The 22600-nt window shown below is 48.0% G+C and overlaps 1 protein-coding gene and 1 long non-coding RNA gene across 5 annotated transcripts in view; both read left to right on the top strand.

The window, feature by feature from the left end:
* Positions 1 to 5520: 5520 nt before the first annotated feature.
* Positions 5521 to 18373, top strand: LOC116150395 (uncharacterized). The gene is made up of 3 exons (XR_010377758.1): positions 5521 to 6089; positions 12577 to 12646; positions 16566 to 18373. It is a non-coding gene; the product is annotated as an uncharacterized LOC116150395 (long non-coding RNA).
* Positions 18374 to 18962: 589 nt separating this feature from the next.
* ADIPOR2 (adiponectin receptor 2) overlaps positions 18963 to 22600 on the top strand; it is a 44256-nt gene continuing 40618 nt past the window's right edge. For 2 of the 4 annotated variants that reach the window (XM_031444398.2, XM_031444393.2), the window contains exon 1: positions 20494 to 20640. The gene's annotated coding sequence lies outside the window, so the exon portion shown is untranslated. Of the gene's footprint in view, positions 18982 to 20493; positions 20641 to 22600 lie in introns of those variants that run through there. The other 2 variants (XM_064478862.1, XM_031444399.2) reach the window with 2 other exon arrangements.

The following is a 22600-nucleotide window of genomic DNA, read 5'->3' as shown; positions in this document are numbered from 1 at the left end:
CCAGCTCCGACCCGACACCGTGAAGTTCATTCCTGTTCCCCCCCTCTTCCTCTGCCGGTGAGATGCTGGACTCCACTGGGGAGTCTTTTAAGGAGATGAGAAGAACGAGAAGGAAGCCAAAGGTCGCATGGTCCCAGGCCCACCGCGCCAGCCCCAGTGCGATGCCTCCAGGGTGTAGGCCAGACTAGGTCCCGGGGCTCTGAGCAGATCAGCTTGGTTGCGGGCAGCCCTGGGTTGTACAAAGCCCCAGAAGTGTCCGTGCTTGGGACGGTTTTAGGGCAGCCTATAAACACACACCGGGACAAAGTTGACTCAAGGCCACCTGGAGCCTCCGTGGTCGTGTTGAACTTCCTGGGTTCCCCTGGGTTCACCCCGGGTGAACTCCAGCTGTTGCTCTGACCCTACACCCAGGCACATGAGGGGTGATTCAGGTTAGAAAGAGAGGAGATTAATTTTGGTGTCCTGGGGGGAAACGGGAAGCTGGGAGAGGAGGGAAGAGGAACACCCGCATCACTTTGGCGCCTCTGTAAAGAGGCATGAAGTTGGCTACATAAAAACTTAACATTTCCATGTGGCAGAATTAGCTCAGGCCAATCACAAGATAAACAATAAACTGGGAAAATATTTGCAGCACCAAGAGCTAATTTTCAGGGTGCAGGTGAAGTACACTTAGGAGTCAAGAAGAGCATCAACCAAAACGATGAGCAAAGGGTGTCACAAGCCATAGAAACCAAGACCTACGCATGGTGTTCACTCCTTTAAGCCTTTATAACAAGTGAAATATAAGTTCCAACTCTCAGAGGGACATTTTTTCACCTCATAGAGAGGAAAAGAGGAGCAGTTCTGATGAACTGCCGGGGGAGAGGATGTGGAGAAACAGGAATCCAGCATTGTTGGTGGGAGTAACAATTAGGGTCACTTCCTGGTCTGTCAGCATCTAAAATGCGTGCATCCTTTCATCCAACGGACCCACTTCTACAAAATTATCCTAGGCTTCCGCTCACACGCGTGCAGAAAGATGTACGTGAGAAATGTCCTGCAGTTTTACTGGGAAGTAAAAGTCTGAAAGACTCTAAGCGCCTGTCCGCAGAGGGGATGGGTGTTACCTGGTTATGACGTGCACTGAGCAATCACACGAGAGGGCACTATGTGTCCCAGACGCACGCGGCGTGCACGTGAACGTGTGCACAGTTACTGAGAGGGATGACAAATGCATGACGGCGCTGCGCTCTGGGGAGGGGACGGGACCAGCATGGTCTGTGAAGGTCACAGAGTGTTTCAACTTTTTCTGTAACATTTTACTTCTTTCGTGTAAGGAGAAAAAGAAACAGCTCTGACCAATTCTTATCAGCTCTGGGTGGTGGGGACTTCTGATAGGACACGCTTACTTTTCTGTATTTTTTTTTCTCCAAAAACCGCGATCGAGGTCAGTGGACACGAGGCGAAGTCTTTTTTGTGAAGAGGCACCCTACGTGCTTGCTGCCTGTGGCCCGCCGCTGGAAGGACAGAGGGGGCACCAGGAGGCAGGGTCAGAGGCGGAGGCAGACCTATTATTATTGTTCATTATTATTTAAAATGTTTGTTTGTTTGTTTAAGGGGGAAGGTAATTAAATCTATTTATGTATTTTTTATTTTATTGTAATTTTTTTACTGGAGGTGCTGGGGATTGAACCCAGGACCTCGTGCCTGCCAGGCATGCACTCTACCACTGAGCTGTGCCCTCCCTCCTTCACCGCATGGTCTTAACCAAACCCTCTGGTATATTTTTTCCTATAAGGTTCCTGACAAAAGTGAAATGCAACTTTGACATTTACACACACACGTGCGCACACACAAGTATACCTTACTGTAACATGTATATAACATGACATTACAACACGTACACGGGAAACTAACAAAACAACAAAACCGAACTGAAAACAAGGCTCAGGTGGCGAGGGCGGTGGGTCTCAGAGCTCTGCACTCCGGGCGGAAACACTGAGGAAGCCCACCTCTGCTTTCGGGGCCCAGGGAGGAGCGCCGCAGCGGACACCCTTCCCCCTCGTACCCTCTGCACAAAGTCCCCCTGGCGCAGGGACAGGTGGTTGGCAGGCCTGCTCTTTGACCTTTCCCCCAGTGCCCGTCAGGATTTCTTCCAGCTCTGGGTCAGGGCACGCCCTGATCCCTGGACGTGGAGCGGAACCGGGGCAGAGGGTGCCTGGTATCTGGAAGAGATACTGCTGTTGCCTGACGCCAACCCAGCGCTGTTTTGTAACTTGTTGTGATGGCCCAATCTGCTGGCCCGGACGTCCTTGCTTTTGAAATCAGCATCTGAGCAAGAGCCAAGGTGGCTGTGGCCATCACCCCACACGGCCTCGACCAATGAGAGGGCCCTCGGCGTGCCGCAGAGGCCTGTCCCCTGAACCCGCAGCCTCCCGCCCCGTGCCGTGGGACCAGCCCGGGCCTGATGGTGGGGAAAGGTCCCTGCAGCGGACGCAGAGCCGCAAGGGATGCAAACACCGAGACTGACGGCAAAACAGCAAAAACAGCTCAGCGGGCTGGGCCTTTCCTCCAAAGACCTTCCACTGCGCTTGCAGCGTGTTTGGCTGCCCAGTAGGAGCTGGGGACAGGAGGCTGTGAGGGCAAGTGGGCACGCTTCGAACCCTCGACACGTTGAGGGGTTTTTTGGGGTTTTTTGGGGTTTTTTGGTATTACCCTCAGATGGTCTCTGACAGCTTGTCAGAAACGGCCCAGGCTTTTGCTGGGACTCTGCTCTTTCCCAGAACCAAGGACCCTTCAAGGTGGAAAAGCAGGGCTCTTTCCAGGGTGACATTCTCTCCAAAGCTCTGGCTGGGAGTGACACTTGGCTTCGTCCACCCTCAGTCTGACCCGCTTTCTGGAAGGACGAGGAAAGGCAGGTGCTAACAGCACATCCCTCTCTGAGGGCTGAGAATCGGGGCTAGAGGAGAACCAGCCCCCCGAGGGGCCAGGGTAAAACAGGACAGAAGGGGTGCGTGGTCCCCTTGGCTGCTCTCCTTGGCCCTCGCTCGGAGGCCAAGGGGTCTTCACCGCGCACCCCGTGTCTCTGCCGGCTTTCAGCTCTGGGCGCCTGCCAGCCCGTCCTCACTGTGGGCAGCTGTCTCCACAGCCCTGGCACCCTCCCCCCACCCGACTCGCTCTCCTCTGTGTTCACCCTCCCTTCCTCACAAGTAGCGGTACACACCTTTCACCAGACTGGCCAAGGGGGGGATCCCCAACAATTTATTCATTGATTCACCATGTGTATTCTGAGCATATCATTTTTTTTTTAAGTGGAGGCACTGGGGATTGAACCCAGGACCTCATGCATGCTAAGCACGTACTCTACCCCTGAGCTATACCCTCACCTCTATAATTTAAAAATCACTAAAAGTTTAGACTTCATGCCATTAATTTAAGAGATATCTCATTTGAAAAGCGTTTACTCATTAAAGTTTAAGTCTCTCACTTCAACTATGTCACACTTTTTTGTGCAAAGGTTGATGTGTTGTTGAGCCAACACCCATGTTGGTTGATGAACTAGTATGAGGCCGGTGTGTCATCGGAGGATGCTGAGTACGGGGTTCTGAGGCATGAGGCCACTCAGGCCACCCCACCGGGCGCCTGGGGAAAGGTCCGCTTGGCGTTTGGCTGCACCCTTGCCCACAAAGGCAGGGTTATCTCAAACAGAAGCTGTGCCTCCGACGACACTGTGAATGTGGTAAATATCAAAAAAAAAAAAAAAAATGAATGCGAGAGAAACATTTCTCCTTAACTTATAATATAATCTTTGACGTTACTTCAAACAGAATGCTCCTTTCTAACTTACCCTGAATTCTGTTCTGGAGTTGAATGCGTGAGGACAGAAAATCAGAAAACGTGGATCAACTTTGCCAGAATCTAGCCCTGGGGGAACAGGGAGTGAGCGTGGCGGTGCTCCCCGTGGAGCCCACGTCTTAGCGAGACCGTTTACACAACGTGGGTGACATTAGGCCAACGTGTTAGCTTGCTCTTCAGACTCTTTCATTCTTCTTTAAAAAAGACATATGTGTATCATCTTCAAAAGTATGTAAGATATTTTAAAAAATCAAGCACAGACGATAACGCAGGAAACACACGCAGCACAGCAGCCCCTCCCCACCCCCCCGCCCCAGCCCCAGGTCTGTAACTGCTACGCTTTTGTCACGGGTGCTTCGCCTTTCTTCCCCCCCGAAGAAATAAAACGTCATGGACGTAGCCAAACACCCCTTTCACCAGCGGGCTTAGTCGTCTTCCCTCCCTCCATCCTAGGAGCCTGTGAGGTTTTCTTTTTAATTCAGATCAGTGCCATTTTACCCTTCAGGTCGTTTGTTTGTTTTTAAGTTCATTTGTGTCTTTTTCTTTTTTTTAGTGGAGGTGCTGGAAATTGAGCCCGGGACCTGGAGCTGAGCATGCGCTCTGCTGCTGAGTTATGCCCCGCCAACCATGTCATCTTGCAGCTTGGTGTTAGTCACATGTTTTGACATCTGTGCACATCACTCTGCATGGATCCAGTTTATTCCTTTTAATGATGCGCAGTGTTGCACTGTGTGCGCATACCGCATTTTATTTTATTTTTTAATTTTTTTTTATTGAGGTATAGTCAGTTGCAATGTGTCAATTTCTGGTGTAGAGCATTGTGTCCCAGTCATGCATATACATACATATATTCATTTTCATATTTTTTCATTAATGGTTATTACAAGACATTGCACATAGTTCCCAGTGCTATACAGAAGAAACTTGTTTTTTATCTGTTTTTATATATAGTAGTTAATGTGCGCAAATCTTGAACTGCCAAATTTATCCCTTCCCACCCCTTTTCCCCAGTTAACCATAAGATTGTTTACTATGTCTGAGTCTGTTTCTGTTGTAGATGAGTTCATTAGTGTCCTCTTTTCTCTTTTTTTAGGTTCCACATATAAGTGATAGCAAATGGTATTTTTCTTTCTCCTCCTGACTTACTTCACTTAGGATGATGATCTCCAGGTCCATCCGTGTTGCTGCAAATGGCATTATTTTATTCTTTTTCATGGCTGAGTAGTATTCCATGGTATAATTATACCACAGCTTCTCTATCCAGTCGTCTGTCGATGGACCCTGAGATTGCTTCCGGGTCTTGGCTGTTGTATATACAGTGCTGCCATGTTTTATATCCACTCCTCTCCTGATGATACTTAGGCTGTTGCCGGGTCTCCTGCCGTTGCAGAGGATGGTCCGTGAACATTGCTGTACGTGTGTTCTAGTCGCTGCGCAGGAGCTCATCATGTTCCTCAGCACCCCTCACCTCCTCCTGAAAAACACAAGAGACTTAGCACCCTTGGATGTATACACACCGTCCTGTCCTACCTGCTGTTTTCTGAGGTACCTCAGTTCCATTTTCTTTATATATATTCGTTATCAACATACTATATGTGTATACAGTGAATGCATATTTAGATTTATCTGAAGTTTTACCTATGTCTTTGCTATTTCTTCTATCTTTCTATTTGTGGGCATGTGCATATATGTGTGTGTGAGCAATAGATCATGTAAGTAAAATATATGAGAACACGCACCTATTACAGTATTTATGTATGACCAATATGATGACTGAGGTATGCGTCAGAATAATCTGGGAGGCGAGGAAGTGGATGAGGACACGGGTGAAATAAAGCTGGTTGTGTACTGATTATAACGAAAACTGGGCTATGAGTATATGAAAACGAGTGCACGTATGTGTATGCATGACTGGGACACAGTGCTGTGCACCGGAAATTGACACACTGTAACTGACTGTGCTTCAGTTAAAAACAGAACAAAACTGGGTTACGGACACAGGGAACTGGCAGGGTTTGCTCTATTTTTGTTCACGATTGAGGATTTTTGTCCATGTTAAAGAACTGAGAAAAAAGAAGAGGCACTTCCCTGGCATCAGAGGTCCTGCCCGCCGCCTCTGCCGTGCTCGCCCCGAAGCTACCAGCTGTGAGTCACTTTTGACAAGTCTCTTCTTCCCCCTAGACCTCAATTTCCTTCTCTCTAAACCAACCCAGTTGGACCAGGTGATATTTAAGATCCCTCCCTGCCTGGACATGGTAAGACTTTTTAATTGTCGCTGTTTCTGTTTTTCACTGAGATGTAATTTATAGGCCATGTAATTTACCAGTTTAAGGTGGACGGTTCAGGGGTCCTTAGTATATTCGCAAAGTTGTGCAACCATCATCACCATCTAATTCTGGAACGTGTTCATCGCCCCAGAAGGAATCCCACACCCCTTAACGGTCACTCTCCAGCCCTCCTTTCCCCAGCCTGGGGCACCCACTTACCTGCTTTCTGTCTCCACGGATTTACCTATACTGGCCGTTGCCTACAAATGAAATTGTGTCACATGTGGCCTTACGTCTGGCTTCTTTCCCCAGGCGTGAAGTTTTCAAGGTTCACCCACGTTGTGGCATTTATCGGTAGGTCATTTCTCTTTCATTCGTTTGGAAGGTTAGTCTCGGCGGCAGTTTCCTGAATAGTGTGGAGAGCGGTGAGATTGATGGCAGGGGGCTTAATGAGGAACTTACTGCAGTAGCCCAAGAAGAAGGTCCCCTTAACGGGGGGTAGAGTCTGACAAAGGCTCAGAGCTGCTGAAATGACCACGCGTGGTCGTAGTTACTGACCAGGCTGGGGCCCACGTGGACACCAACAGCACTCTCTGGAGCTACGCTGCTTTCCAACGGAGCGGCGTTATTGGAAGAAGAGAAGACTAACAAGATGGCTGCTGAGTTGCTCAGGCCTGCACTTCCGGCCAGACGGACCTTATGACTAACCTGCTCCCCTCGCTGGGCTCTCTTTTCTTAGAATACTTCATCCTTTTATCCTAGAGGGCTTGAAAGAAGGTCCTGGACTGAACCTCAAGAAAACGGGCAGGCGCCCCCAAGTTCCCCCACGACAACAGCAAGTTCTTGTCAAGATGATGAGAATGCAACACGCCGTGCAACGCCCTGACTGCTGTCACCTCTTCTGTTCCAACCAGTCTTTTTCTAGGAAACCTCAAGCCCCCAACCCCAAGATGAACTCAGTCTTTAAGGCCTTAGCCTGCGTGACTCCCTCTACCTGCTGTTCTGTTCCATCCTCCGCAGACTCTGACTCCCACTTCCACTATTGGGAACAGAGGCTGCGTTTTCCGCAGCATTCTGGATTCTTTGGCTTGCTGTTTACGAGGTATGCTCATCAGCCGCGGGGCCAGCCGGCGCTCTCCTATGATGGCACCCAGGCTTGAAAAGCACCCATCAGTGTGGTTTGGAAAATGGTTTTAAAACAGGGAAGTGGAGTAAAACAGGGAGGTGCACAGCTCGACGGAGCAGAAGCAGCTGCTCTTGGCAGCGGCACAGCTTCGGTGATGTCCTGTTGTTTCCTTTTGCTGTTACCAACATCTTCTAAAATCACCGCTCTGAACTTCCCACCTCCAGGGTTTTAGAGGGCCAGTTTGGTCGCCCATCCCTCCTGGGTCATGCGTCTGATCGGCGCGGCAGCGACCCACTGGGTTTGCGCTTGTCTTCACGTCGCCCTGGCGTGTTCTAAGGTTACTCTCATCCACGTCCCGTGTGTGAGACTCCCTTCCCCAAACTGCTGTGGACTGGATTATAACTTAGTTACTACGTGGCTGAACTGAACTGAACAGCAGCCTGTTGGAGATGTATGTTTCATGTTAATTGATGAGTAAACTCAGCAGCAGTAGGACCAGGAAGCTACGAAGTTTGTTGAAGAACTCGAACAACTTGACCTGAGAGCCAGTGACCACAGCGTGGGCGGGGCTGAGGGAGTCATTCGGGACAGGAAGGCGAAGATTGCCTGCCACTCCCTCCCCAAATTTGCAACATCTGTATGGGTTTTCCTTTAACCTCTCTGGGTTCCTTCACCTGCGTCTCTAAGAGCTGTTTTTGTTCGCCAGGTGACAGCTGGCGTTCCTCGTAGTTCACGTTTGGGGTGTTTGTTCCAGCGTCACTTTTAAGCTCATGCCCTGGAGGCCATGGCAGAGTTGCTGTCCCAGAGTAAAAACTCCACAAATCTTGTGAAATAAGTGAGTGAGTGAGTGGATGCCGTGAAAAAGAAGCTGGATGATTACTTCTGCGGTCATATTGAGCTCATGGCTAAAAGGCATCGAGACAGCTGCCCTCCTCCTCTCCTTCCTGCCTCTCTCTCCACATCTGTTGAGGAACATGGGTCTGCTTTTGACCCCATGGAACGTGCACTGTTGATGCTCCTCTGGAGATAAACAACGGGTGACAGGGGAGGGCGCAGCTCAGTGGTAGAGCATGTGCTCGGCATGCACAGGGTTCAAGCCCCAGCACCTCCATTAAATACATGAGCCTAATTACTTCTGCCCCAAAAAACAAAACAACGAGCAAACAGTGGGTGGGGAAATGGGACGCTGTTTTTTGGTGTGGGGAGGGCATTAGGTCTATTTGTCTATTTACTATAATGGAGGCATTGGGGATTGAACCCAGGACCCCATCCACACTAAGCATTCACTCTACCACTTGACTATACCCTTCCCGCAGAAACGGGGCTTTTGATTTGTGGTCCTAAAGCTCCTGTCTCCCAGCTCTCCCGCAAAATACTCCAACAGCCCGAGAAACGCTTTCTTTAAGTCCACGTCTCCACCTGCTGACAGCCACTGCTGAAACGGTTAGTCGAAGGAGATTAGATTAGAATTCGTTCCAAAAGCCTTTAACTTTTTCCAGCTTTCAAGGACCAAAGTTTTCTTTTCTTTTCTTTTTTGAGGAGTTTATTAGCGGTACACTGTCATAGACAACAGTGGGCCACACAGACAAGAGGTCCCTGTGTGAGCGCAAAGCTTTCTTTAGAGAATTGACTTTCACAGTTACCTATTCCCCTTTTTATTTTTTTAAATGGTTTTTTGGGGAGGGGGTAATTAGGTTTACTTACTTATTTATTATTATTATTTTTTTAATGGAGGTACTGGGGATTGAACCCAGGGCCTTGTGCATGCTAAGCGTGCGCTCTACCATGGAGCTCTGCCCTCCCCCCCATCCCCCTGTGCTGGGCCGATGTGGCCCTCCCTCAAACACCTGAGAGTGACGTTTTCCCCATGTATTATTTTTGAGGTCGCTAGTTTTCTCTGTACCCCCCTTGCACAAGTAATTACCAGTCCCCGCAGCCGCTGTCCCCAGGAATCTGCTTTTTGTGAGGACGGCTGCATCTCTCCCTGGGCTCTGCCTCTGGAAACACCCACACTCGGGGGAACCCTGCTCCCAGAGTGCCAAGTAGATACTGCGCCAAGTGATTTTATTCAGAGGCTGGCAGTCCGCCCGCCTTCAGATCCAATGGACCCACGCTTGGTTTAATGTCCTCCTGAAATTCTGAGCCAAGTGTGGGTCCTTTTGAGGACAGGACCCTGTGAAGGGGGGACAGAGTTTGAGAATCAACACCCTTAACAAGCCGTCCAGGTGTTGATTTTGCCACGAGAGGGTGAAAAGCTCTGACTACCTTGCGCATATGCTCGGGGAGAAGAAACAGGGTCCGTCTGTTCCCAGTGAGCGTGGGGCGGCCCCCGCGCCCCCGGCTGTCCTGTCGCGCCCACTCTCTTGTTCTTTCTCCCTCTCCTCTCCTAGTCTCCTCGGGCTTGGGGCCTGTCACAGGCACCCAGGCCTGGCTAAACTTGCCTGATGGGGCATTAACCAGAGAAAGCGGAGGGGAGGAGGGTAGACATTCCAGGAGAACCACCCCCGCCCACAGCCCCACCCTCAGTGGCTGTTGGGTCGCATTCATTGGAACTCAGTTCCAGATCAGTCCTATGCTCTCCACAGTAAATGCCAGTTTTTGGGTTTTTTGTTTGTTTGTTTGTTTGTTTTGGTTAATGGAGGTACGGGGATTGGCCCCAAGACCTCCTGCCTGCTAAGCACTCGCTCTAGCGCTGAGCTGTACTCCCTACCCCTCCAAGTCAATGCCTGCTCTTGGAGCTTGTTTCTGCAAACTGTCACTTCCTGAACTGCAAGTCCCCGGGTTCAGGATTCCTCCCAGGGAACCTGATGGGAGAATTCTTATACAATCACCCTGACTAAGCACCTAGTGGTAAGTTCTGGGTTCAGCTGTACATCAAGATAGTTAAAGGTTAATAAACTTCTTTGTATTATTAACTTTAAAGTTTAGCACAACAAATTTTTTTTTCCGGTTCACTGTTTTCTGTGTGTGGGTGACCACGTACGTGGTCGCTGAGCAGAGCAGATGCTGTCTTGAATTTTTCTTTAATAAAAAGCAGACAGATTTTTTAACTCACAGGTGCTTCTAAATTACTAATGAAACTATTTTTTCCTTGATTTTCACCTCTATTTCCCGTTTTTTTTCTCAGTATTTGTCCCTTCTAACACAAAGCTTTATTACTCTGTTTTTAAAGTAAAGAAAATGTTTGTGTTTCTGTTTCCATCCTCACAGCAAATGGGAGACTAAATGGAGACAAACCTTTGTAACTTTGAAATATTATGTAACCTGGAAAAATATTTTCTGCTTGTTTCTTATTTGGGCAAAAGGCTTGTAGGCAAAGAACTTTTACAACTCAATAATAGGAAGGGAAACAATCCTTTTTTCTTTTTTTCCTTTGAATGGGCAACATTTGAACAGACACGTCACAAAAGAAAAGAATAGCCAATAAGCAAATGAAAGTTTCAACATCATTTGTCATCAGGAAAAGGCAGATTAAAACTACACAGAGATGATACTAATGTTACTGAACTCAGGTTTAGCTGCTGGCTCCTCAAAAGCCAATACTCAAAAAGCCAAGAGACAAGTGTTGGTTGGAGAGGAAAGTTTGCTTTTTTCAGGAGTCCAGAAACCTGGGGAGAAGGCAGACTCATGTCCAAGAAGCACCTCTGAAGAGTCTGCTGGACCGTGGAAGTTTTTAAAGGGAGACTCATTTCGGGGAGGGTATCAGTCTTCCTTCTCGTCCACTGTGTGCAGACTTTCTCTGATTAGTCGGTGGTGAGGTAACAGGGAGGCCCTCCACCTGGAGATCTTAGTTGCTGTGGAAGAACTCAAAGATATATTGTTATGTGTGTCCCTTGAGTGGGGAGCAGGACCCTGCTTTAAGGTTTCTTGACTGCCCCTCCTTTCTTTCTGCATTCCCTCCCTTCCCTGATTAGCAACTGTTTGAATCTGCCCTTTGGAGCTCAGGGAAGATCCGGGAGGCTGAATGGAGCCTGTTTCCTCCAGACAAGAAATGGGGGCCATGGAAAGGGTATGTGCCAGAGAGGACCCCACAGGGTCCTGCTGGGCTTCACTAACTGGGGACTAGGGGAAGATGCACAGTGTAAGGCCTGTGAGGAGGGTTTACCCAGTGTCTTACAGAGGACAGTAGCCCAGGACACAAGTTCTCAATGAATTCTCGTCATTTAACTTAATTTAGCAAAACTCCAAAGTTCAAGTTACCAAGATCTGTAGAGACTGTTTTAGACAGACGTTCCCAAAACATAATTTTTCCTAAGAATTTACCTAAAAGCTCTTGTCTCATTTAGTTCTATTTTATTTACCTAACAGCTTCATCACCACAAGTCATTTTTCTTGCTGGCAAATTTTGTAACAGGAATAAGATCTAGTTTTGTTGCCAAAAATACTGGCCTCTGTGCCCCCCAAAATGAATTCAGACTCGGAAACAGAGTTTTGGGAGAATCAGACAAGAGCAGATATATTGCTTTGCCAGGCGAAGGGGAGTCCCAGCAGGCTAACAGCTTAGCGATTCTGAATCCATCTTGGGGTTGAGATCTTGGGGTTTAATAGAAAAACTGGATGGAACAGAAAAGCGATAAGAATCGGGGCGGCTTGTGGGCGCTGTGTTCTTAATCTTGGTAAGTCCATCCTGCGTCATGGAAAACCTAGGGTCTGTCTGTTCTTCTGAGGTCATCAGCCCCTGACCTTCCCGGAACACAGCCTCTGGGTAAAGAATGTATAGGGAAGGTTGGGGGCTGACCTAGGACGCGGCTGAGCAAGTGAACGGAAGGGAACACAAGACGTGCCAGCGTGCACCAGCCGACAGCACAAACGGCCTCAGCACCAGTGAGGCCATTTTGTTAGGGAGCTTCTGCTCTCTCAGTCAGATTCCTGCCCATCGTAGGCACAGGGGAAGTCTTGTGTTTAATGTAGGTGACTCTAAAGACAGGCCTGCATCCGCAAAACCAGCAAACTGACACTTGTTTTCGTTCATTAGTCAATCCTAGAACATGTGAACCTGAAACCCACTTGGGATGGTTTCTTATTGTCGCTGAGTGTTTGTATCAGCATTTCATTTTCTTTAACTCAACTAAACAGGGCCCTTTCGCAAGTGAATGGTGGCAGCGCCGTGCAGCTACAACACACACGTGTAGACACAGACACAGGGGCGGAGACTGCGTTCCAAGCTTTCAGCCATGAATCCAGTAGCGGAAGGTAAAACCCACCAGTTGCAAAGGAGATTGGATGCAAACTGGGCTTCTGGCAGGTGGAACACGCCAGGGTCACCCGTCTGGATGGCTAAGTCCTTCTGTCTGACCCTTTCGTCAAGTTCCAGGTTACTTACTATCCCCCTTTTGTTTTTCCCTTTAGATAAGCCTTATCTTCCTAAAAGGAACATTCTGAAAGATGGCCTGAGATAAGACTTCCAGGAGAAGACCAGGTAGAGTATTTGCATCTCAAAGGCACGGGAGGAGAAACGCACCTCCCCCCAGGAGGACCTGTGGTCCCCAGAGGCCAGAATTGTTTTTAGAAACCTTACAGGATGAATAGGGGAGGGCTCGGCAGTGGTAAAAGAGTTGGTGGGCTTTGAATTGTTTCTGAAGCCACACCCCTGGTCCTGGAAAGACCAGATTTGTGAAACAAGGACAGCTCTTTGTAGTTCCTCACAGAGCTGGGTGGCCGCCTTAATGGTAAAGAAGCGACACACCCCGTTCACTCTGCTGGAGCGTTTCGCGTCCCCTCTTTAGCTTAGGGGAGAAGGCCCCCCCCCCAAATTACTATCAGGCTCTGAATACCAGCTATAGCCAGTTTAGCCAGACGAGTGGCCCCATTTCTGAAGGGAACCATTGACTAATGTCCTCAGAGTGGAAAGGAAATTCAGACAGAGGATGAGGAGAATGAGGACTCGAAGGCGGACAACCATCAGTGGTTCCAGGGACCTTCTACGTCATCAGTCGTTCATTCGCCTCTGCAGCACACCCTTCACTGAGGCTGTCTGGGAATTTTGAAGACTTTTGGGCCTTCTGCATACCAATTAAAAAAGGCACAGAAGTATTAAGACGAGGGCGCTCTGAAATTTGAACAATTTAGAAGTATTTCCAAGCCAAAGGATCCATGGAGCTAGCCCTACAAATATTTTCTCCTGCTAGTCTAATTTTAGAGAAAAACTCTTACCACTCTTGTTCAGGGACCCAGGAGACTGACTGACATAGTAAGAACTTACCTTCTGCTGGCTCTCTCTGTGTGCACAAAAATTAGTTTTGGAGTGCCAGAAGACCCCTGCCTTGGCCATGTCAAATGATGTATTATTGACAGTTTACAAAATCCACATCTACAGGTACAGGCAAGTAGTGGGTCATGGGTCACCTGTGACCCCTTACAAGATTAAGAAGGAAGGTTACCTCTTGAGGAGGTCCAGAGACTGCCCTTCAGGCCAACGAGAAAACACACTCATCAAAATGGGCAGGAAAGGCTGAGACACACTGCTGATGCAGGGAAACGGGTGTGGGGCGTGAGGAGGGCCGAGTCCCAGGTCTCGGCTGAGCCCCTGGGACGTGCCCCGCCGGGTGTGGGTCCTTGGCTTCGCACAGGAAAGAATTCAGGTGCGGGCCACCGTTGAGGTAAGGTAGATTTATTTAGAGAGAGATGCGCTGCATAGAGTGTAAGGCAGGAGAAAGGCCAGGAAAGAGGTGTGGGGGCTGGGTGCTCAGGTCAGAGTGAAAGCAGGCGCACACTCCGCAGAGACACACAGAAGAGGGCGGGCGTCTCCGAAGGGGAGGGAGCGAGAAAGGCCTCTAGGCGTGGTGTTGCCAGTTCTTCTGGGCTCAGTAGCGTCACACGCCTACAGGTGGGATCAATCCAACCGCCCTGGGGAAGGGGCTGGGAATCCCAGGGACTGGGCCACGACAGTTCCTTGGCCTTTTGCGGTCAGCCCTGGGGCTGTCGCGGCGCCTGCGGGCATGTTGTTTATCACGCTGTTACAGTGAGCGTATAACAAGCTCAAGGTCTGCTAGAAGTTAAACCTCTCAATCCTCAAGGCCAACTGGGAGTTGAATCTTCCGCCATTTTGGTGTTAAATTGCTGTCCTTCCTTGAGTGGCTGTGCCCTGCCCCCTCCCCTCCTGTCTCACTCACCATGAGCCCCACCCCCTGACAGCGCCTGCAGTGGTAGCGCACCCCGAATTCTCAGCTTCTCTCTGAGGAACAAAGGGTTGAGCCCGACATTTAGTACCCACCTTTCAAGCCTCCCCTTCAAGGGATGAGGCCCTGAAACACCTAGCCCTGAAAGCGGTAAGGCTTCCACCCACAAGACCCACAAGATTTTGGCAAACACAGAAGCAGTCATTGCCTGGTTCTCCCCCAGGGCCTAGAGCAGAGCAAGCCGGCGTCTCCCAGTCTTTCCCTGAAAGGGGTCCATTTGCACACTTTGAAGCTGCTGCTTACCTGAGGGTAAGGCTTCACATTTACACATTTTTAGATGTAAATTTTGATATCAATCATACGAAATATGAGGAGAAGTAAAAGTGCAGAGTTTTTGTATGTTTGAAGGTAAGTTGTTATCAGCTTAAAACAGCCAGTTATAGAAGTTTTATGTAAGCCACATGGTAACCACAAAACAAAAACGTATAGTAGACACAAAAGATAAAGAGAAATAACTTATAATGAAAAAGAATATATACGTGTAACTGAATCACTATGCTGTACACTGGAAATCACCACAACATTGTAAATCAACAGTACTTCAATTAATAAACAAGAGAAATAGAAACTAAATCAAAACATACCACCAGAGAAAGTCATCAGATCACAAAGGAGGAGACAGGAGAGGAACAAAGAAATGACAAAACATCTGGAAACAGCACACAACATGGCAAACCCAAACCTTTCTGGGGATATTAAACAACTTGCTGATGAGCAGCCAAGGGGTCAAAGAAGAAATCAGAAATTAAAAAATATCTTGAGACAAATGAAAATGGAAACAAAACATATCAAAACTTACACAGTGCAGCAAAAGCAGTTCCAAGAGGGACGTTTATAGCAATAAACACCTACATTAAGAAAACAGAATTCGAATTAAGCAACCTAGCTTTGCACCTGAGGGAGCTGGAAAAAGAACAAACGAAGCCCAAAGTTAGTAGAAGGAAGAAAATAAGAAAGATCAGCATGAAAATAAATGAAATAAAGACTAAAAGTCAGCAGAAAAGATCAGTGAAACTAAGCACTGGTTTTTTGAAAAGATAAACAAAATAGACAAATTTTAGGTAGACTTTCCAAAAAAAAAAAAAGAGTGGACTCAAAATTATAAATTAAAGGGGAGACATTACTTCTGATTCCACACAAATACAAAGGCTCATGAAACTTCTACGAACAATGACACACCAACTTATTGGACAACCTAGAAGAAGTGGATAAATTCCTAGAAACGTACAGCCTGCCAAGACTGAATCATGAAGAAATACGAAAATCTGAGCATATCAATTATTAGCAAGGAGACTGAATCAGTAATCAAAAGCCTCTCAACAAACTAGATGGTTTCATTGGATCATTCTAACATTTAAAGAAGAATTAATACCGGTCCTTTTTAAACTCTTCTGAAGAAACAGAAGAAGAGGGAACACTTCCAAACTCATTTTACAAAGCCAGCATCACCAAGGACACTGCAGGGGAAAATTATAAGCCAGTATCCAGAATGAACATAGATGCAAAAATCCTCAACAAAATACAAGCAAACAAAATTCAGCTGTACATTAAAAGAGTTATTTATTCCAAGTATGCAAGGATGGTTTAACATTCACAGATTAACCAATGTGATAGACCACATTGACAGAATGAAGGGTAAAAACCGTATGATCATCTCAATAGATGCAGAAGCAGCAACGAACAAAATTCAGCATCCTTTCATGATAAAAACTCAACAAACTTGGTATGGGGGAAATATACTTCAGCCTAATAAAGGCCATAGGAGACTGGGTTCCAGGGGCTCGGGGTGGGGATGTAGGGAGAGAGACGTTCAGCTGTAAGAGGAGTAAGTGTGAGGATCTAATGTGAAACGTGGTGACGATGGTTGATAACATTGGATTGTATAAGTGAAATTTGCTAGGAGAGTAGAACTTAAATGTTCTCACCAAAAAAAAAAAAAAAAGTTAATACAGAGGTGTGGATATGTTAATTAACTTGATGGGAGGAATTCGTTTATACACAAAACACTGGTGCATCTTATTGCATGTAAACGTCAACGGAGCCTATCTTTATGAACTGCAAAGCTGTTTAGAAAAGACGCTCACACACGTCCAGGTCCACATCGCCCAGGATTAATACACGTTTAGCATTTTGTGATTTGCTTTATCTTTTCTCTTACAGACGGAATGAACATATTACTGATCAAGGTGACGTCTTCTTAGTTCCCAGACCTCCTTTCTACCCCTTCCCACGGGCAGGGTGTTTCCTTTCTGTCCATTTGAAAAATGCATGGACGGGCATCTTCACTTCATTGATGAAGACGCCTGAGCGGGTGAGGGCTAACGCGCGGACCGCAGCTGGACGTGTGAGTCCGCAGCACAGCCGGGCAGGAAGCTCTCAGGCTCACTCCCCAGAGCCGTGTTACCTCCCCGGCGTCGGAGGAGTTGCCAGTGTAATTTATGCAGTTACAAGAAGGTTGGCCCTACTTTGTCCTGAGTTCTTTGTCCCACAACACGAGACAGATGGGAATTTAGTGTGTTGTGATGTTTCTCTAAGTGTTTAAACTGAACTCCATGGAAACTTTCCAATCCAAGATTAATGTGATTTTTAAAAATCAGTATAGCAATTTGATATCAGTTTCAATGCAGTTAAGCCAGAATACAGACATTTATGTAAGCCCCTCTAATTTTGCTGTAGAGATGACTAGATTAGTTTCAAAGCAGCTAATGCCCATCCAATCCCAATGCTTCAGAGTCCAATTAGCTGGCTGCATTTGACTATCTGTTTTACACTGAAAGGATTCAGATCACACAACCCCAAATATGCCACTTTGGCATCTGGATTATTTTGAGCCAAGGGCACTTGGGAACAGCAGATACAGGAAGGGCTCTCTGTCCTCCTCCTTTCTACCTAAAAGCAGGTCATAATACTTCCCACGGAAAAGGTAACTCCTTGTACCAGGAAGAGAACATTCTTTTTTTTCCCCCTCCCCACTTTACTGAGATATAACTGACATTGAACATTGTATAAATTTAAGTACAACATGATGATTTGGTAGAACATTCTTACCATCAGAGACTGGGAGTTGATCATGTGAAGGAAAAGCCGGGCTGAGCCTACTCGTAAATCTAAGTTAATAAGTATCGGTTTGCTGATTCCCTGCTCATGTTTTTTGCTAGCCAGCTGAATTTTCAGAGAGACATATCTGGGCTTGAAATGTTGGTTTGCTGCCTCCCTGCCTCTACTTTTGTGATAATGATGCTGCTAAAGCTGTTCCATGCCAATTGGCCAAATACCCCCAGCTTGTAATTAACCCTATGAAACCTCATGCGCACATCTTGGAGGTGCTCAGAGCTTCGGAGCAGAAGCCCCTCTGAGCCCGCAGGCGTAATACATCTGAGTACTCCAACCCTCCGAGTGGTGCTTGTTTCTTGACTGGCCTGTCGTTTCCCTAACAATGCCAGCTTAATGCTTAGGCCAGCCACAGAACCTAAGAGGGTAGAAAGAAATTTTTTCTCTCCTACAACATACATATGAGACAAACACAGGGACTGATTTGTTATTTCTTGCTCTTTTTTTCTTGGCTTATCTTTTTTTACAGTTAATCTTCCACTTTGCCCAGATTTTCCCCCTTGGTTCTAAGTTTATATTTCAAAAGCTTATATTGGCAGAGAAAAGAGTTTAGGTTGGTTTTAAGCATTTTGTAATAATGAAGATGTTAATTTCCCTTTGTAATTTTTTTTGAACAGCTGTAGATGGAATAATTTGTCTTTTTTTCATTGTAAAAATAGAAATTGCTCTGATTAGAAAAACAATAAATGGGGGCGGGTATAGCTCAGTGACAGACTGTGTGCTTAGCATACATGAGGTCATGGGTTCAATCCCCAGCACCTCCATTTAAAAAAAAGTCTAATTACCTCTTCCCACAAATAATTAAATAAAAAATAATATTCATCTCAAAAAAGACTATCCAAGGAAAAAATTTAAAAAGAAAGAAAAATAAGAAATGAAATAACTTCTCTTTTCGTTATAGGAGAAGCAACAAAACCAATTGTGACCTAGAGCTTAAATTCACAATGGGGCCTAGAGGACTTTCTTTACTCTTTAGAATTTGAAAGCTGCACCTTTGCTTGCTTGTCGCTGGGGATACCTCTTCAGTTCCCATTGGCTGTTGACGTAACATCACAATGCAGGCTGAGTCTGTCCCCAGAGCAAGTCCAGCATCACCATCTCAGGCACATACTGCAGCATCACTGACGCCTCATTCTGGGATGGCCCCAACTGAGTTATGAAGATTCGTCACCCAGGGATGAGTTTCTTGTCAACAACCAGTGATAATTGTAGAGATGACCACGTAAGACTGGCTGTGCCACAGGCCACTGTTGGTGGTGACTAGTCTGGGGAGTAGTGGTGGACAGGACCCTTTTCTGGGTGCTGCCGGAGAGGAAGTACTCCACCCTCCTGTGGAGAAGTGTGACATCCTCGGAATAGGGAGAACAGAGATTTTAAACTTCCAAGCTGACACTGAGGATGCAGAATTTTACTGAATTGCCCTCCCTTGGTTGTTGGACGGCTAGTCAGAAGACAACATATAAAGGTTAGTAACTGAAGTACAGCTGGGGAGAGAGGCCTGAAAAATCTGCTTTGGAACATTTAATGGTGACCTTAGGGTAAGAGAGATGGGGGAAGCCATCCATGGATGTGGCACTCAAGGGACTGTCCCTCAGGCCTGGTGTGGTGGCATCGTCTTCATTAGCTGAGAAGGTGTGAGCATTCTGAGGAAGTGATGTGGCTTGTTTCTCCATCGGGAGCACGAGGAACTGGTGGTAGTGATGTGGGAGTGGGTTTAGATGACAGGGAGTGGGAGGTGAAATCTCGGTGGGAAAAAGATTCTTTCACACGTATTTTAGCCCCCAAAGGACTGTTTCAGGGGAAGCGTCCAGGAGTACAGCACTTTGTTTTGTCAAAGCTTTTGTCAACCTTCACTGAAATGTTGCAGAAAAGGTTTGAGATCTTTGAACAGGCTGTGTTTATGTATCCCTGGTGTCTTTACTGGACCTCTTATTCAGCCTGTGGGTCCTGTGCTCATCTTTGCCCTGTGTGACTTGGTGTCCTGGGTCAGGTCGCTGTGCACACACGCTCGTGTTGTTTCTGCCGTGCTGCAGACGTGTGTGGTTGTCTGCCTTGATCTCATCTCTTTCGAGCTTAATTGGGTGGAGTTAGTTCTAAGATACCAGTATTAAGACCATCTTATTCATGCTTTCTGATTTTAGTGACCCCCACCCCCTCAGGCACCGGGGATTAAACCCAGGACCTCGTGCCCCCGTGCCCCCCACCCCCAGGTCTTTCGTTATGTGATATGTGACGCTTTCCAGCCTCCTTTTTCCCTCCTGCTGTGGTCCAAGGGAGGGACAAGCCTGGGGCGTAGGCGTCCTCGAAAGCTCGCGGGTTTCCTTTAGTCACTATAACCAGAGTTTGGTCAGTCCCTCTCAGAGCCGAAGGCGAAGACAGCACTTCCCACACCGGCCGACCCGACTTCTCTCTCATACGGTAAGTATGCGATCAAACCCGACCCTGGTTTCTAAGAAGTGAGAGCTCAACTTAACGTCGCAAGAAGAAGATCGCTCGTTCTGGGCAAGTGGACGCAGGATTTATCGCTGAATTCGTTTCTGCTACTCCATTAAACCACTTCAAAAGTCGCCCTGAGTTACACAGAGCAGCGGGCTCACATTCGTTTTGGGGAAGTCGTGGGGCACAGACCACAGGGTCTTAGTGAGGTTTTGGGCAAGAGCGGGGTGACGCTCGGGATTTCCGTCCGAAGACTCCACCCGCGACGCTGAGGCGTGTAAACCGTATCCATAGAGACCGGGAAGCGTCCCCGAGCCGGGAGGCCCCGCCTCTTCCGATGCACCGGTTCCCGCTTCCGGTGTGAGAGAGGCGAAAGGACTTCCGTGTCCCGGGGAGCGGGGCGCCGCCCGCTCGGGGTCCGGACCCACCCGCGGCTCCCAAGTTGCACCAGGCCCGGGAGCGGCGGGCCGGACGCTTCCGGCTTGGGCCAGTGCGGCTGCGCAAGAGGAGCGCGCTCATTGGCTAAAGCCGCCTCGTGCGATTCGCGTCACGGCGGCGGCGGCGCAAGTAGACTCCCGGACGCTGGGTCGCGGCATTGGCGGCGGCGGCGGCAGCGGGCGGCTCCTCCGCTCCCCTCAGCTCCTGACGGCCGCGGTTCCGAGGATCCCGAGACGCGTGGCGAGCTCTGGTGAGGCTCTGGAGTGACGGCGACGTCTTGGGGAGGGAGGGAGGCAGGGAAGGCGGGCGGGCCGGCGGGGGCGGGGGCTGGGGCCGGGGGCTGGGGGCTGAGGGCGGGCGTCCCGGCAGCGCCGCGGGCAGGGAGCGCGCTTGTCCGTCCCCCTCTCGGCCCTCCTGACCCCCGGGCCGGCGCCCACCGCCTGGCTCGCCCGCGGCTCCCGTAAGTCCCGGGTCTCCCGGCTCCAGGTCCCGCCAACCCCGGCTCCCCTCCGGCCCGGCTTCCCCCGGCCCCGCTCCCCTCAGTCCCGGGTCTCCCGGCTCTCCGCAGCGCCCCTCCGCGCTTCTCTCCGGCCGCACTGCGGGGTGGGCTCCGCTCGGGCCCCGGCCCAGCACCTTCGGCGGGGACGCCCCTCTCCGGCCGTTGCCCGCGTCCTGGGCCGGGTTTCTGGGGCCGCGCTGGGCTGCGTGTGTGGGTGTTCGCCTCTGGAGGCTGCTGCTCGCCGGCCTCAGCGGGTCTGGGCTTCTACGGAGAGCCCGCCCTGGGCACGGGTAGGTGCCTTTCCCTCTGGCTGTGGACCTTGTTTACGTCCGCATCTGGGCTTTGACAACTTGTGAGGTCGCTCAGCAGGAGGAGTCAGATGTCCAGCTGCGCTTGTGCTGACTTCGTTGCAGGTTGTAGGCACTTTTTTTTTTTTTTTTTGGTTAAATTGTCTTTTAATGTCCTTATATTTAGATTCTGAGTTTCTCAGCCTTAGGTTGTTCCCAAGTCTCTCTGCCCAAAAGAGCCCTTCCCCCTTCTCCAGAGAAACCATTGAAAACGCCAAGAAATCTGTTATAACGAACATTTCAAGTCATCTGACCTCTTCCCAGTGAAATGTTAAAAATAATTTCCTCCAACTCAAAAAGCTTTATTTTGGGGACGGAGATCAGAAACTTGGTCAGTTTTGAATTTGGAAGTGTCCTCATATGAAAGGCCGCGTGCATGCCTTCTCTCGCCACCTTCTGACCCTAATTCTGTTAGAATTTCATACATTGATTTTTCATTAATTTTACTTCATAGAAATTTCACTTCTAATGCTTAGTTGTCCATAGTTGGTTTCATCTGTTCCCACAGATTTGTCAGAGTGCTGACTGTGATGATCTGAAACTAATATCATTTCATCAGTAGTTGGGACTTAAACATAGTAGCCGGTGGCAGCTACTTGGTGGTGAATTGTTATGAAAGTTGAAGAAATTCCAGATTGGTTTAAATATGAAAGTCATATTTCTTCTGGCTTCTATTTATAATTGCCTACACAGCAGTGTATGCTCCTATCTAGACTTTAGGCTCCTTAAAAGCAAATTTGCTCTTACTGGGGCACTAAAGATGAGAGGAGGATTTCCACAGCCTGTATATAAAGGTTTGTGTTTTTCTGTCCCTATTCTTGCATTATTCATAAATAATAGATTTTTTTCCCTCCATCTATAGTGTCGGTTTAGCTGATGTACTTTCTTTGGTATAAATCACATTTTGTTTTCCAAAAAGAAAACAATTTTGTTTCTTATTTTAGGGGTTGGCAAACTTTATAGCTTCCTGCCCTGCCAGCTGCCTGTTTGTTTGTTTCTTGTAAATTGTTTTTAGTGGGACATGGACACATGCTTTCGTTTGTATATTGTCTGTGGTTGCTTTTGTGGTGAACAGTGGAGTTGAGGAGTTGGGACAGAGACCCCTATGGATTGTAAAGCCTAAAATATTTACTGTCTGGCCTTTAATAGAAAAAGTTTGCAGACTTTATTAAGAATGATGCAGAGGCAGTATAGAAAATTTAAATGAATTAGAAAAGTATAAAAGAGAAAGTAAAAATTGTCCAGGATGACAGCACCTAGAGGCATTTGTTTTTGTGATTGTCCTAACAGAATCTGTTAGTGATTGTTATATGTAAATGGAATGATGATATTGCTAAATATTGGTTTGTAATCTGTTAAAAACC

Source organism: Camelus dromedarius, chromosome 25 (assembly GCF_036321535.1).
Source record: "Camelus dromedarius isolate mCamDro1 chromosome 25, mCamDro1.pat, whole genome shotgun sequence".
Lineage (NCBI taxonomy): Eukaryota > Metazoa > Chordata > Mammalia > Artiodactyla > Camelidae > Camelus > Camelus dromedarius.
Note: the sequence above shows the minus strand (reverse complement) of the source record. Positions and strands in the feature narration are given on the sequence as shown.